Below are 11807 nucleotides of genomic sequence, written 5' to 3'. Positions count from 1 at the left end.
ATCAGCGAATAGAGAGAGAGAGAGAGAGAGAGAGAGAGAGAGAGAGAGAGAGANCGACCACCGCGATCTGCGGCAGGTCCAGGTTGCAGGCCTGGCCGATGGAGCTGAAGGCATCCTGCAGCTTGTTGACCAGCGGGATCAGCTCCTCCTGTCTTATCTGTTTCATGGCTGGTGTTACTTTAAAACAGGCGGAGGGGAAATAACCGAGAGAGAGAGAGAGAGAGAGAGAGAGAGAGAGAGAGTAGAAGGGGGTGGGGTGAGGGAGAGAGGGGGGGACGTGGCGCTGCTATATTAGTCCAGGACTACCGCGGTGCTTGTTGATGTAGTGAAGTCATCTAGGCGCGCATTGCCCCCGAGCCAAGCGAGGGTCGGAGCCACTGTGGAAGCAGAGGAGAGAGAGAGAGAAGGAAGGAGGGGGAGAGAGACCAAGAGGGAGTCGAGAGGAGAGAGAGGTGCAGAAAGGAAAGATATGAACAGACAGGGACAGACAATTGCGCAGTTGCTTACATCCGCCACCATAACCTCCATCCCTCTCTCTCTCTCTCTCTCTCTCTCTCTCTCTCTCTCTCTCTCTCTCTCTCACTCTGTGACACAAAAACACACACAGCGACCCGCACGAAGCCTCCACTTTCAAGGGCATTTGAATCTCCACAAGGCTCCATATCGTCACATTGCACAAACCCGTGCGCGCAAAACGGCTCCACAAAATGCGCGTAATAAATGCAACAACAAAAGCATCCTCCTCTGCATGCAAAACGCACCGTAATATCCAACAGGAGATGAAAAAAATAGCACCCAGTAGAAAAAAACAAATGAATAAAAATGCACCACAATGACAGGGTCGGTGTGTTGCTGTGCGCCTACCCCGCCTCAGGAGTCTGTTTTCTCAGTTGTCCGACGGTCCCGGTCGCTGTCCAGTGCTGAAACGACGCGCAGATCAGGCAGCAAAGACAAGACCCCGGACGATTATACAAGCGCCACCTGCCAACGGCGGCGCACCGGCTTCACTCCCCCCAAAAACAGATAAACACTCCCGCGCATCAAGAGCGCTTCGCCTGTGGGGCTTCGTTACGGTCGGTTGAATGTCAGAGATTCGCCTTTGACAGATTAATCATTTTTTTTACCCCCTCTCTCTTCCCCTCTCTCCTCTTTTCCGCGGTGTAATTGCGAAGCTGCGCCTCGCTGCCACAACAGCGTATCGACGCGCCGGAGGACCAATGAGAGCAGCGGGATCGGAGACGGAGGCTGAGAAGCGCGGCAGTTCATTGGCTGAGCGGGTACAGGTTAGGCCTACCTGCGCCCGCCCCCTGTTTACATCCGTGCCATTTCTGCCGTCGTGAGTCATGCGGCACGGCTGCGCATCGCTGCAACAGAAGAAGAGAGGTGGATGCGCTCCTTCAGATCCCCGCAGTAGGAGCACACAAACCAGCTGTCGTTCATTTCAAACACCACCATATTCATACATGGTTCAGGCCCTGGCGCGCATTTTATGTCGCCTTGAGCTTTGCGCATATGAAAACGTCAAACTGCGTCCTTTATGGCATTGACATTCTCGGCGTATGCCTGGTAACATACAGGCCTATAAGGATTTGCAATGAGTGGACACGAAAGTGTGACGCCTGGTCCCAGATTGTCACTGCAGGCCGAGGCTGGTGGAGGCGGTCATGCGTAAAAGGACGCTGCCATTCTGCCTCAGCCTCTCACAGGGCAGCATCTGGGCCTGTTAGAGAAGTGCCTTATCTCGTGGATCTGATATCATGAAATGATCCTTGATTTGCTCTTAAAGGCTCTTTGCTGAGAGGCTGAAAACACACCTGACAAACATAGAGGGCACAGCAGGCAAATCCCAATTGATCCATTTGTAAATGGCAATAAAATCTAATGGAGTCAGGCAGCATTTGCCCTTTTTATTATGGTCAGGCCTCTGAAGCCGGGTCGAACCAACACACGGTGCTGTCCTGAGCACTAGGTGGCAGTAACGACCAAACTACAGCAGCTGTTGGACCTGGACATGCCCATAGTTAGTGCTTATCTGTAAAATAAACAACAACAAACAAACAAATATGTATATAGGGTCCGTGTTTTGCAAAAAACTTGCACCACAGTCCTTAAAAACTATTGTGTAGTGTGATTGGACGAAGAAATAATACTTCCATGTGTGATATAGCTTCCTCATTAATAATGTAAATTGCACTCTGACGGCTCTGGAGGTCTTTATGTACCCTGTGCATTCAGAGCAATGTAATAAAATCTTCTCCAGACAACAGAAATGATCTGAAACCAAGAATCCAACATTGAGACATGTAGCTGGGCTCCTGAAATCCAAGATGACGTGATCACGGAGTGCAACAAACACGGAGGAATTGTTCACATCTATGTTGACAAGAACTGTACTCCAAAATCCTTCTCACCACTGTCAAATCTGGATGTGCAGTGAGTTTTTACTTGACTAACAACCTTCGAGGGAGCTGCTATTAAGAGTCACGCTGACACACAAGCTCTGGACCACCGTGGTTCGTCTCAGCCTCGAACCCCCCCGTGACTTTACCTGACAGAGAAAGGACACGTTAGGAGAGGTATCCAGTGACATCAACATCCACCCAACACCTCTCCCTCTCTGTCTCACTCTCTCTTCCTGGACTCTTCGTCTTATCCCCTGCCAAAGATCCTGTTTCCTGAAGTATCTGGGGCAACAGGAGAGTCGGTCTCCAGGTCAGAGTGTTTCGAGTCTTAAAAATATAGGTGGGGCTGTTTTTAGACTGGGAGCAGGCGGCCAACGCTGGCTTGTCCACCTACAACGGAGGGCAGAATGAAAATGAGTCCCTGGGGGGGGATTCCTTCAGAGCTGGATAGGGTCATTCCAGGAATTATTTATTGAGTTGGAGACGCTAATGAGATGTTTTCAAGGGGATAAATCTTAAAGAGGCTCCTCTGCTATGCATATTGAATGTGCTTCCGTTTGGAGCAGCCACAGAATGCAGCTCTGTATGCTGTGAGCCTCGATGTAAGAAAACATTCGGAGCAGAATCATTTGTTAGCGGAGAGAAGTGATAAAGAATATAGCAGAAAAAGAATGACATTCCAGCTCTCTCACATTATATTATATAGTATTGCAGTATATAGAGTAGCATGGGTGTTTTTATACGTTTGGTTCCCAGCCAGTAGGCAATGTTCCCCCAATATTGTCTACAATAGAAACTCTAACAAAGTTCTAAGTAAAATGTGTAAATGTTCAAAGAATGCTTCAGGTGTATTTGTCATTTCAAATACGTTTTATCCACAACATTCAGAGGAAGTTTCGAGGACGTTTTAAGGGCCACAGATTTGTTACCTGATAATAAAAACAAAACAAAACATGACAACATTCTCAATCCAACATTCAAAAAAATGTCTTTAAGATGCTATCAAGGGGGGCGTCCCCATAGCTCACCTAGTTGAGCGGGTGACCCATGAACAGGGGCTATAGTTCCCCGATGCAGTGGTCATGGGTTCGACTCATGCTCATGACCTTTTGCTGCAGGTCTCTCACCATTCTTCTCCCCTCTTTCCTGTCTCCCTCTACTGCTCTAAATAAAGCCAAAAAAACCCCAAAAAAAAAAATAAAAAAAAAAAAAAAAGATGCTATCAAGGACTCAGATGACGGAACGCTTTTTATAAAACAATGTTAACAAATGTAGAACATTTTCTTGTTACACTCTGAGGAGGGAACACATCATAGAATGTTTGCTATAAAACATTCCCACAATGTTCCGCTAAGTTTCACTAAATTAAGCAATACTCAGTTTCTAATGCAACATTTAGAAAACAATTAAAGAATGTTAGGGCTTTATGGTCTTACAATGTTGTCACCAAATATTTCTAGAATGTCTTTAGAAGCAACCCGTCATTGTCAACGCAACCCTATAACACTTAAACTCTGCTTTTACTAAATGAAATTATGACTGACGGACTAGCAGAATATTTCGTCCTCCACTAAAGCCGGCGTTATGATCTGCTGTAGCAGTTTGTTATTATGATCAAATCATTTTAGAACTAAAATCCTCTTCAGTGAGGTGTTTTCATTATTTTGTCCACCTTAGATCTAAAGTTGGAGCTGTGTTCGTACTCGTGGCACAAAGGCAAATATGTGTCCAGTGGGTGTTGGACTCTGCCAAGTTTGCCCCTTGTCTCTGTTCCTGTTTTTGACATTCATGGGGGTGAGGAGGGTGTCCGATCTGGGAACCTCAGAGTAGCGCCCCTGTTTTTCTACTTTTCTTGGCTTCAATAGATCATGACTATCAACAGGCACTGATAAGGTTTACAGCCGAGTGTGAAGTGTCCTGGATGAGAGTCAGCACCTCCTAGTCTGAGGCCGTAGCGCTCTGCCAGAAACTGCTGGATCGCTCCCTCTGGGCTGGAGGTGAGTTGTTGCCTCGAGCGAAAGAGTTTAAGTATCTCAGGATCTTGTTTATGAGGGAAACTGACACGTGAGAGGGACAGACGGAATGGCGTGTGGCGTCAGCTGTAATGTGGATGTTGTGGTAAAGAGGGAGCTGAGTCACAAGACGAAGTTTACCGGGCAGGCTTTGTTCCATCTCTCACCTGTGATCATGAGCTCTGGGTCGTGACTTCAAGAATGAGATCACTAATACAAGCAGAAACCAGTTTCCTCTGTAGGGTGATAGGGCGAAGAACTTGAACATCTGGAGGGAGCTCAGAGTTGAGTTGTGGCTCCTTGACCAGATGAGGTGTTTTGGGCGTCTATGATACCTCCTGGACATGTTCCTTTGGAGGTTTTTTGGGAGCATCCAACTAGAAAGAGCCCTAAGGGTAGACACAATGCTTGATGGGAGGGTTTTATATATCTCATCTAGCCTAGGAATGCCTTGGAATACACCAAGAGGAACTGGAAGACAGAGGCACGTCTGGAAGGATCTGCTTAGGTTGCTGCTACTGCGACCCAACCCCGGATAAGTGGAAGACAACGGATGGATGTTATTTTGACATGTACCACCCACCTAAATGGTGCTGCAGATCAAGCAAAGTGCTCTCCCTAAGTAGGACAGTGTACCTTGTCCAGATTCCAATCTAATCGAGCATCGATAACAACTCTGACGCCCAACCTCGCCATCCAGAAGGATCCAACATCATGGTCCTCAGTCCATGTCCAGTGAATGAGAGCTGTTTTGGTAGCATGAGGGGAACCTACACAATATTAGGCAGGTGGTTTTAATGTTGTGGCTTTACGGTGTATCTTTTACATACTATGAAACCAGGGTGTCATTCAAGTCAAATTGTGAAAAGAAGTCCATTCCATTATCCATTATCTATACAACGCTTAATCCTCACTAGGGTCATGGGGGGCTGGAGTCTATCCCAGCTGACTCAGGGTGAAGGCAGGTTCACCTGGACAGGTAACCAGTCTATCACAGGGCTACACTTAGAGACAGACAACCAAGCACACTCACATTCACACCTACGGACAATTTAGAATCACCAATTAACCTCAACATGTTTTTGGACTGTGTGGGAGGAAGCCGGAGAACTCTGAGAGAACCCACGCTGCACAGGGAGAACATGCAAACTCCACGCAGAAAGATCCTGGGTGTCCTCACCGGGACGCGAACCAGTGACCTTGAAAAGAAGTCATAAGAAAACTTTTTTTTGTCTCATCTTAAGTTTTGCAGAAGAGTGTTTTTATGTATTGAATCAGATACTTCCTCCACCACGACAGCTGATGTTATTCTACCAAACATGACCCCATTGCAGCTAAATCTGTAAATGTGATTAAATGAATTTTAAGCTAAAGCACTTTTCAGTAAGGAATGAGGTGCTTGTACATTGTTTTGTAAGACAGTACGTGTTTCATCACGAGCACGGACAAAGAGGTACACGAGTTCTGTTCAAGACAAAAGGCAATTTTGGAGCACGTGTATGTGCATGTCGACGTCCGTGGGGACATGTGTATTTATTTATCATTTCATGTGTATTTTTATTTTCAACACGAGACAGATGGTCATATGCTGGTGGAGAACACATTATTGGCTCCAGGTCAAAGGGAAGGCCAGAGAGAGTAGTTATCAACATGTTGATCTCCATCACTGCACTGAATCATCCATTACCCATGCTTCACTGCAGCACAATGTTTGGACAGGATGGTGCTGTCTGCTTCCCATATCTGAGCTCACAAAATGACCTTACTGCGTCCGGTTTGAGCTGTACCAGAACACGAGCTGCTGCTGGAAGTAAGGTCACTGTTTTCGTTTCTGCAGCGAGAAGCCCCAGACGGTAACAGAGACGCAGCTGCCGATGGGGCTTCGGATTTAAATTCGTTTCCGAGGAAGGAATTCAGTTGCCATTTCGTCTTCTTTCAAATGACATTGCAAGGCCTCTGAGATAATTAGAAATATGTGAGCTTCTGTCATTCAGGATGAAAATAGATCATTGTTCAAAGTCCCAAGCTATTCGTGGCTCCCGTGGTTTAGGAAAAAATGTCTTGAAAAGGCTTACATTTTTCAAAATGTTCCGCTTTCAAGGTAGTTTAATGGCACAGTTGCTAAATCTTAGCCTGGCTTGCAGCACAGTAGAAGAGGTCTGTTGTTAAACTGTCATCAATGAGGGAAAAACAGTGGCCCCATTACATAACGCACACCTTTAAAACGGCCACATACTGAACATCACACACACATATGTGCAGACAGATGGAACGTGAGTTGGCATTGTAGGTAGGACAAGATTTACTGAAACGGCTGAATGTATATATTAGAGCCAGTGGAATTCCATAAACCTATACTTTAGGACAACATGTCTGGAGGGCGACGCTCTGTGAGGACGTCTTATTAGAATTGCAATGCGCCAGTATTCCATTAGTGTCACACTGTGTGTTTAGATGATGTAATGCAGCAAAGGACAGAGACGTGAACGTTAGTTGGGGACTAATATGTAATGTTTCAGAGGTGGACACCCACATTTGTCATATCTGGCAAGTAAGTAAGCAAGTTTTATTCATCTGGCATCTTTGAAGAGCAGATGTGACAAAGTGCCTCAAGAAGAAAATGCTAAAAAGCAAACAAGAGTCAGAGCAACAGTTACTAAATGCAGGCAACCAGATAAAAACACGAGGCGAGACAAAGTCAAACGGGTCTTGAGCTGCTTTTTGAAAGTCTCCACAGCGTCAAAAGTGAGAAATTTAAAAAGTTTTTGAGCTACAACCTCACAAGCACAGTGTCCAACCAATTATAGGTCCAAATATTATAGAACCTCAGACTCCTACTGGTATTATATGGCTAGACAGGTGCCAGTCCATATAAGCATCTAAAATAATGTGAATCTTTGATCTGAATCCAGTGTAAAGAAATCCAGATTGGAGTTAGGTGAGACTCTACGGATGACTTGGTCAGAAGTTTGGCAGCAGCATTTTCAGCAGTCGATGACAAAGACAGATGAAAAGGAAACTGCAGGACGTCAAGATGGGAAGAACTAAAGCTGCGTCTCAGCTGTGGACTCAACAGGTCTTAACTTAAAATGTTCTCTAGCTGGTGGGAACTACAGTTAACAATTTCAAGACTCCAAGTTTCGTCCTTAAAGATGCCTAGTTTATGGAAGGTAGAGTAATAGAAGAATACAAAAAACTATGACTTTCCATCACCTTCAGGACAACAAGAACAGAAATTAAAACCTTTGCTTTGTCGGCATTTACCCAGAAAAAAAATCACCTACCACCCAGTCTTTTATGAAGTTGAGGCAATTCAGTAGAACAAACAGTTCAATTGCATGCACATGTTCCACCAATACAATAACCCCATCACTACTGTTTACTGTGAGGCAGAGGGATCCTAGTCTCCTACAGTACCTGATAACTAAATAGGTTGCGTCACCGCTGTGTAGTCAGTTGGCTCTTCTCTGTTTTGGATGTGTCATAGTTTGTGTTTTCATAAAGGCGACTTTGGAGCCATGCCAGTCTGTCTCCGTCAGTAATGAGAACCTCTGGTGTAACACCTGTAAGAGCAAACAACACCTACCGAGGTTTCATGTGTGTAGGCGTGCGATCCGCTGTGATTATACCCCACAGTCACAGCAGACAGCGAGACATTTTTAATGCTTTTCTTTAAAAAAAACACCTGACACTGACCCCCTCCTGGGCCTTTGTAATGAACACTGAACTACAGATCGACAGTCTGAAAGTGTTATTTTCATCATAATCCCATAATTGTAACTTCAATGAATAATCCCATAATTCACAATCAAACATACTTGAGCTTTGCCGACTCACATCACGACACATACAAAGTGTCCAAACTGTCTAACTTTCCTTCTCTGGCTTTCAAACTTCAGCAAAAACAAGACATTCAGACAAACACAGTTCAGGCTCTCGTGCTCTGTTTCAGTCAGAGCACTGAGTCATATTGTTGAAAGGTCCCCCCATATGTTGATTTGGGAGGTTGTGCTCAAAGGCGTTGAACCGCTGAGCTCTCAACACGGCTCAGAGGACCGCTTGCCTCATGTCTGCATTACATTGTACATCAACAAGCCAGACAGGCACCCATGTAAACGCACGTTACGCAACACTTCACACCTGTAAATGCAAGTCTGGCGGGCCAACGATTCCTTCTCTGTGGGTGTTGCTCAAATTTGCTACTCGTTGACCAATGGAAAACGATGCCGTCATTGTTTTAATGGCTGCGTAAGAGAACTGGCACTTCATTTGTTCCCAAGCCTAACTTCCTTGCTCTTATAAATCAATATTCGAGCTGCAGAGTTTCGCTGTATAAACAGCCATGACGACGAGTGTTTTCTTTTTCCATGTGTGTCCTGATTCAGCAATCACACTGTTTCTCTCATCCATTTTGTTTTTCTTCTGTGGTGCCAGTGTCTCCAGCAGCCCTGCTCGCTGCTCTTTTCCTGTTGCATAATATTATGTAATTCATAGTCAAACAAATACAGCAGTAAACCGTCCCTTCAGAATTAATACAGGAAATAATATGCTGCCAAGGATTCTGGGATTGCATTTTCAAAGGGCTTTTAAAATAACTGCCAGCAATAACTATGATGTCTACTATTTTTCTTCCCGTTCCTCAGAGTCTAGCTTCTGTCTGTGAGAGGAATAAACAGTCCTGTACATAAACAAGTGTAAAAGGGTAAATTGTCATTTTCACACTTTCGGTACTGGAAAATACGTTGTTGTTTTTTTTCTTTGGACATAACTGCACCGATTAGTCACAATATTAAAAACCTGCTAACGTGAAGTGAATAACACTGATCATCTCATTAGAATTTAGTGATCTGCTTTGAAACTTTGGGTCCTGGAAATTATATGAATGTTAGATTGACATGCATCACTCACCTAAATGTGTCTGCAGACCAGGATCATCCCTCCAATGGCAACGGAACTCCTGGAAGGCAGCGAAAAATGGTCAAAGGATCACTCGAAGAACTTGACCAAGAGCCCAAAGGGTTGACCAGGCCTTCAAACTCTCCCAGATTGTATTTCCATTGAGTATTCATGGGATACACCAGAATCAAGCTGCAATATCTAAGGCTGAGAATGTAGCCAATGCAATGGTGCAGTTCCTCTAGTGGCCACTTGAGGCTGACTCAAAAAGCAACTCAATCCCCATAGACTCCCATGTTAATATGCCCAATTTTACAGCAGAAATAAATATGTTTACAACCCGGTGTGAAAAAGGATTTGGGTCTCAATAGGTAATTTCCCTGTTTATGAAAACTGTACAGAAATTAATTTTACCCATTTCAGTTGAATCAAGGCTCACAATTGTGCATATTTAAGGGCGTGTCTGTTCTGAATGACAGCTGGGCGTCATGCGTGGCCCACTGCAGCTCCACTGAAGTGCCACCATGTTGCCCATTTTTGGATTAGCTGGGAGTTAAGACACTTCAAAGACTGCGAGGGCTGGAGCCACCAGACTGAGCTTCAAACCTGCTCTTCAGGAAACCGATGGGTAACACCACAGACGGTTTGTCCATCACTATATACAGTCTATGGCTGGAGCAAACCCAATCCTAGGAGGCTCCACCCTGCAGACCACAGGATGCAACGGATCCACTGCCAAGATCCTGATGCCAGACTCAACAGGATGCCTCCAAAGGTTCCATATCCATGGCCTAATGGGTGGTCGCTGTTTTTGCAGAATGAGGAAGACTAACACAATAAGAAGCAGGTGGTTTGAATTTTGTGGCTGATCAGTGTAAACTACCTAGTTACTAAACTAAGCTGAACATCTTGTAGTTGTGTCTTTATACTGGACAGCTATGAGAGGATTAATCCTCTCATCTCATGATTAAATGATTAACTGCATTTCCCAAAATGTCATGCCATTCCTTGAATAATCCCTTCTGAATCCCGTCTTTCTGCCTATCCTATAAAATCATACTGATTCCCACTCATAACTAAAAGCCCATGAGCTTATCCCGGAATTACGCTAAGACACATCCTTCACTACTCAATGCCCAATCCTCAACACCATGGAAATGTATGATACCATTTTAAAAAGACCTTTAAGCTCCACATCACTTCCAATAAGGCATAAGGACTTCAACTGGAAAGCCTACCTGTTCCCCCTGAGTCATGTCTTCATGCTACACCAAGCTAAAATGCTGCAGGCTGGAGCTTCCTCTTTTTTTCCCCCCAAGAGATAGATATGAGCATCGTACATATTTTCTCATTTGCTCTCCACTATTTGCAAAAATGTGGAACCATTCAAACCTGGACCCAAACTCAAACCCAAAAGGTGACCCAAGAAAGTCAGAAGGTTTGCAAGACTTAAGAGATAGAAAAAGAAAATTCAAGTTCAACTCAAAAATCCTTCAAGCTAAGCAATCTAAACTAAGACTATTGCCTTTGAAGCTAATATTTCACCACCCTCTTAAATCCAACTGAATGTTGGCGAATCATTATTCTGTGTAGCTGAACATGATTTTGAAGCCGTGGAGCTTTATTTGAAAGCGCGGCGCAAATATGGAGCCTTTAAAATGTGCTTAGATCTCGAGTCTTAATATTTTACTCTGCAGCTGCATAATACAATCAGACAGTGTGGAATAAAGCTACTCAAGGGTAAGTTAAAGGGAAATTTGATGTTGAGGAGCTAGCACATACATAAAAGTTCACATAAAAATTCATGCATCGCTACATGGAAGCCCAGTGCCTCACAAACCTTAAGAAAGTCAACGTGACTGTAAAACACTGTAAGAGTCATTATCATTACAGTCCTTAGCTGAAGATGCGTACGTTGAGCATTTCAGCAGACAAACACCGAGGTCCCGGTTCCCAGTAGAGCTGCCTGAGCATATGGCGTGATCGCCTGTGGAAGAAGTTATGTGCTCCTTGTGTCTTCCGTTAGGGGCCTACAGAGGAGCAGGCGCTAAACTTTTTACAGGATACCTGAGTCGTAACGTTACATAAGAAAAACGCACCTCAGCGGTAAAAACATTGCGTAGGACTGGTGACTTTCCATGGGCTGTAAAACAGACAGGTTAACTGGGCAGCAGATCGATCGTGTGGAACTAAACACAGATGTGCTCCTGCTTGGGGGGGAAACTGTTTCATTGCTGGTTATTCATATGAAATATTTTTGTAAGAGTCATGGAGGGCATCAAGAAAAAACTGATGGAATTGCTACCGTACAGAGGCCTTTGGTCCCTCGGAGACCACAATGATGTTTTTTGCACACTTACAATGGGTAGACTTGTGCTAAACTCCCGCGGTGATGTATTTACTATTTCCTCTCTCTTTTAAACACGGAGCCAGATCAAGTCCCAGACCTATCGCACGAAGACAGATGAAACACAGGTGGGCTTCATGCTGTTGGAAG

The sequence above is a fragment of the Stegastes partitus genome, unplaced genomic scaffold (genome assembly GCF_000690725.1).
Source record: "Stegastes partitus isolate 25-593 unplaced genomic scaffold, Stegastes_partitus-1.0.2 Scaffold0, whole genome shotgun sequence".
In the NCBI taxonomy this organism is placed as follows: domain Eukaryota; kingdom Metazoa; phylum Chordata; class Actinopteri; family Pomacentridae; genus Stegastes; species Stegastes partitus.
This window is presented reverse-complemented; position numbering follows the sequence as displayed.